Source organism: Daphnia magna, unplaced genomic scaffold (assembly GCF_020631705.1).
Source record: "Daphnia magna isolate NIES unplaced genomic scaffold, ASM2063170v1.1 Dm_contigs197, whole genome shotgun sequence".
In the NCBI taxonomy this organism is placed as follows: domain Eukaryota; kingdom Metazoa; phylum Arthropoda; class Branchiopoda; order Diplostraca; family Daphniidae; genus Daphnia; species Daphnia magna.
The window spans coordinates 18616-24484 of NW_025533170.1; positions in this window are offsets into that span (position 1 = coordinate 18616).

A 5869-nucleotide genomic window follows, 5' to 3' on the forward strand; every position below is an offset into this window, starting at 1 on the left:
ATGAATACAAGTATATTTGATGTAGAATACATATAGAAGTAAAAACTCATGGTATAACAGTGTATTCAAATTGAATACAAGTATATTTGATGCAGTATACATATAGAAGTAAAAACTCATGGTATAACAGTGTATTCACATTGAATACAAGTACATTTGAAGCAGAATACATATAAAAGTAAAAACTCATGGTTTAACAGTGTATTCACATTGAATACAAGTATATTTGATGTAGAATACATATAGAAGTAAAAACTCATGGTATAACAGTGTATTCACGTTGAATACAAGTATATTTGATCCTGTTTACATATTGAAGTAAAAACTCATGGTATAACAGTGTAATCACATTGAATACAAGTATATTTGATGTAGAATACATATAGAAGTAAAAACTCATGGTATAACAGTGTATTCACATTGAATACAAGTAAATTTGATGCAGAATACATATAGAAGTAAAAACTCATGGTATAACAGTGTATTCACATTGAATAAAAGTATATTTGATGCAGTATACATATAGAAGTAAAAACTCATGGTATAACAGTGTATTCACATTGAATACAAGTATATTTGATGCTGTTTACATATAGAAGTTAAAACTCATGGTATAACAGTGTATTCACATTGAATACAAGTATATTTTATGCAGTATACATATAGAAGTAAAAACTCATGGTATAACAGTGTATTCACATTGAATACAAGTATATTTGATGCAGTATACATATCGAAGTAAAAACTCATGGTATAAAAGTGTATTCACATATGATACAAGTATATTTGATGCAGTATAGATAAAGAAGTAAAAACTCATGGAATAACAGTGTATTCACATTGAATACAAGTATATTTGATGCAGTTTACATATAGAAGTAGAAACTCATGGTATAACAGTGTATTCACATCTATACAATCATCTTTGATGCAGTATACATATAGAAGTAAAAACTCATGGTATAACAGTGTATTCACATTGAATACAAGTATATTTGATGCTGTTTACATAAAGAAGTAAAAACTCATGGTGTAACAGTGTATTCACATTGAATACAAGTATATTTGATACAGAATACATATAGAAGTAAAAACTCATGGTATAACAGTGTATTCACATTAAATAAAAAGTATATTTTATGCTGTTTACATATAGAAGTAAAAACTCATGGTATAAAAGTGTATCTCACATTGAATACAAGTATATTTGATCCTGTTTACATATAGAAGTAAGAAACTCATCGTATAACAGTGTATTCACATTGAATACAAGTATGTTTGATGCTGTTTACATATAGAAGTAAAAACTCATGATATAACAGTGTATTCACATTGAATACAAGTATATTTGATGCAGAATACATATAGAACTAAAAACTCATGGTATAACAGTGTATTCACATTGAATACAAGTATATTTGATGCAGAATACATATAGAAGTAAAAACTCATAGTATAACAGTGTATTCACAATGAATACAAGTATATTTGATGTAGAATACATATAGAAGTAAAAACTCATGGTATAACAGTGTATTCAAATTGAATACAAGTATATTTGATGCAGTATACATATAGAAGTAAAAACTCATGGTATAACAGTGTATTCACATTGAATACAAGTATATTTGAAGCAGAATACATATAGAACTAAAAACTCATGGTATAACAGTGTATTCACATTGAATACAAGTATATTTGATGTAGAATACATATAGAAGTAAAAACTCATAGTATAACAGTGTATTCACAATGAATACAAGTATATTTGATGTAGAATACATATAGAAGTAAAAACTCATGGTATAACAGTGTATTCAAATTGAATACAAGTATATTTGATGCAGTATACATATAGAAGTAAAAACTCATGGTATAACAGTGTATTCACATTGAATACAAGTACATTTGAAGCAGAATACATATAAAAGTAAAAACTCATGGTTTAACAGTGTATTCACATTGAATACAAGTATATTTGATGTAGAATACATATAGAAGTAAAAACTCATGGTATAACAGTGTATTCACGTTGAATACAAGTATATTTGATCCTGTTTACATATTGAAGTAAAAACTCATGGTATAACAGTGTAATCACATTGAATACAAGTATATTTGATGTAGAATACATATAGAAGTAAAAACTCATGGTATAACAGTGTATTCACATTGAATACAAGTAAATTTGATGCAGAATACATATAGAAGTAAAAACTCATGGTATAACAGTGTATTCACATTGAATAAAAGTATATTTGATGCAGTATACATATAGAAGTAAAAACTCATGGTATAACAGTGTATTCACATTGAATACAAGTATATTTGATGCTGTTTACTATATAGAAGTTAAAACTCATGGTATAACAGTGTATTCACATTGAATACAAGTATATTTTATGCAGTATACATATAGAAGTAAAAACTCATGGTATAACAGTGTATTCACATTGAATACAAGTATATTTGATGCAGTATACATATCGAAGTAAAAACTCATGGTATAAAAGTGTATTCACATATATACAAGTATATTTGATGCAGTATAGATAAAGAAGTAAAAACTCATGGAATAACAGTGTATTCACATTGAATACAAGTATATTTGATGCAGTTTACATATAGAAGTAGAAACTCATGGTATAACAGTGTATTCACATCTATACAATCATCTTTGATGCAGTATACATATAGAAGTAAAAACTCATGGTATAACAGTGTATTCACATTGAATACAAGTATATTTGATGCTGTTTACATAAAGAAGTAAAAACTCATGGTGTAACAGTGTATTCACATTGAATACAAGTATATTTGATAAAGAATACATATAGAAGTAAAAACTCATGGTATAACAGTGTATTCACATTAAATAAAAGTATATTTTATGCTGTTTACATATAGAAGTAAAAACTCATGGTATAAAAGTGTACTCACATTGAATACAAGTATATTTGATCCTGTTTACATATAGAAGTAGAAACTCATCGTATAACAGTGTATTCACATTGAATACAAGTATGTTTGATGCTGTTTACATATAGAAGTAAAAACTCATGATATAACAGTGTATTCACATTGAATACAAGTATATTTGATGCAGAATACATATAGAACTAAAAACTCATGGTATAACAGTGTATTCACATTGAATACAAGTATATTTGATGCAGAATACATATAGAAGTAAAAACTCATAGTATAACAGTGTATTCACAATGAATACAAGTATATTTGATGTAGAATACATATAGAAGTAAAAACTCATGGTATAACAGTGTATTCAAATTGAATACAAGTATATTTGATGCAGTATACATATAGAAGTAAAAACTCATGGTATAACAGTGTATTCACATTGAATACAAGTATATTTGAAGCAGAATACATATAGAACTAAAAACTTATGGTATAACAGTGTATTCACATTGAATACAAGTATATTTGATGCAGAATACATATAGAAGTAAAAACTCATAGTATAACAGTGTATTCACAATGAATACAAGTATATTTGATGTAGAATACATATAGAAGTAAAAACTCATGGTATAACAGTGTATTCAAATTGAATACAAGTATATTTGATGCAGTATACATATAGAAGTAAAAACTCATGGTATAACAGTGTATTCACATTGAATACAAGTACATTTGAAGCAGAATACATATAAAAGTAAAAACTCATGGTTTAACAGTGTATTCACATTGAATACAAGTATATTTGATGTAGAATACATATAGAAGTAAAAACTCATGGTATAACAGTGTATTCACGTTGAATACAAGTATATTTGATCCTGTTTACATATTGAAGTAAAAACTCATGGTATAACAGTGTAATCACATTGAATACAAGTATATTTGATGTAGAATACATATAGAAGTAAAAACTCATGGTATAACAGTGTATTCACATTGAATACAAGTAAATTTGATGCAGAATACATATAGAAGTAAAAACTCATGGTATAACAGTGTATTCACATTGAATAAAAGTATATTTGATGCAGTATACATATAGAAGTAAAAACTCATGGTATAACAGTGTATTCACATTGAATACAAGTATATTTGATGCTGTTTACATATAGAAGTTAAAACTCATGGTATAACAGTGTATTCACATTGAATACAAGTATATTTGATCCTGTTTACATATAGAAGTAAAAACTCATGGTATAACAGTGTATTCACATTCAATACAAGTATATTTGATCCTGTTTATATATAGAAGTGTGATGACGCCATCTGGCAACACCGCACCCATCGGCTCTATATATAGGGGAGAACCCCTTGCCCTCTGGGTCAGTCTCTGTCTGCTCTTCATAAAGCACTGGTCGCAGGTGTATCCAATACACGTTGATCCAAGCCGCATCCTATTTCTCTCATTCTAAGTTCATCACATAGCGCAGATGGTAATTGGTTCAATGTTAGTACATTTATCGTGACAATTTATTGGTGAATTTCCCGACCAGAGTGATTGTGTACTGCAGTTTATGTGTCGTCACGACAGTATCGTTTTTGACCGCATGGCTGCGCACGGCACTGCCCAGTTGACTCTTGACGATTGTTTGGCCTTACATTTTGCCAGGTTCTAATTCGTGTCATCAAAAGGCATCTGACAGTTAATTATTGATTGGAGGTGAAATTCTCGCTCTATCGGTCCTTTTCATGATAGCGATCGTGATTTATGGGCAATTGAGCTGTTTTTTTGTTTGTTTTTTGGAACATTTTTTCGCCATACCCTAGTCGGTCCTTGTCATGGTAGCAATCGTGATTGATGGGCCACTGAGCGGTGTATTTTGAGTTTTTGTCCTTTTGAGTATTTTTCGGCAACAAGCGTCCGTCTTTTTTCCGAGCTGGAGGAAGTGAGTGAATGGCTTGACATTGGCTGGCTTTGGGGCAATTACCGCAACATGGCGACTACGGCATTCAAGCCGTATGGTAAACCTCCTCCTTTTGATTTAGATGAATACAAAGACTCTTTTGAATTATGGCACAAGAAATGGACAATTTTTCTCAGTTTGTCGACGATTGATTCGGCACTCGACGCAGGTGATCGGGGCTTATACAAGGCTCATACTCTGCTATCGTGTTTATCAACCGACACACTTCAAGCTGTACTTTCCATGGGCCTTACCGACGCTCAGCTTGACGACCATACGGTTGTCATCGACCATCTCCGTGCTCGTTGCAATGCCGGCCGCAACCGCCACGTGTGGCGCCAGCAGTTCACCGCCAAAAAGCAAGGCATTCAGCAAGCAGCAGACGATTGGTTGTGCGAGTTGCGTGATTTAGCCCGTAAATGTGAATTTGCCACAGATTGTTGTGCTAGCTGTGAACCGACCCGCATATAAGGCCAACTAATTTTCGGCGTAGAAAGTGACGAAGTTCGTGTTAAACTACTTGAACACGGAGCAACTTTATCACTTGATCAGGCGCTGACAATTATTCGAACTGCAGAAGCCTCCAACAAGCAGTCGAAGAATTTAAAGACAGGTGATGCTGCGGCAATTCAAGGCGCGACTTCTTCTTACAAGCGTTTCAAACAAAAATCCAGCAATCCGCCAGTAGGTGGCAGCAGTTCAGCAGGCGCAAAATTCGCGGGCTGCTGGAATTGCGGATCAAAGACACGTTGTAAGCCTTTGACGGCCTGTCCGGCCCAAGGGAAAGAGTGTAAAAGTGCGGCCTACTGAACCATTACTTTAGAGTTTGCCGGAACCCAAAAACAGTTAAAAAACAACAGGGCATTTACATTGACCCCTCCCTCCGACAGTGGGGGCTGTGAACGCGAGTGATTTAGTGGAACTGGCCGTCAATCCGGAAAAATGGACATCATCGTTATTGATCAATTTTCTCCCAG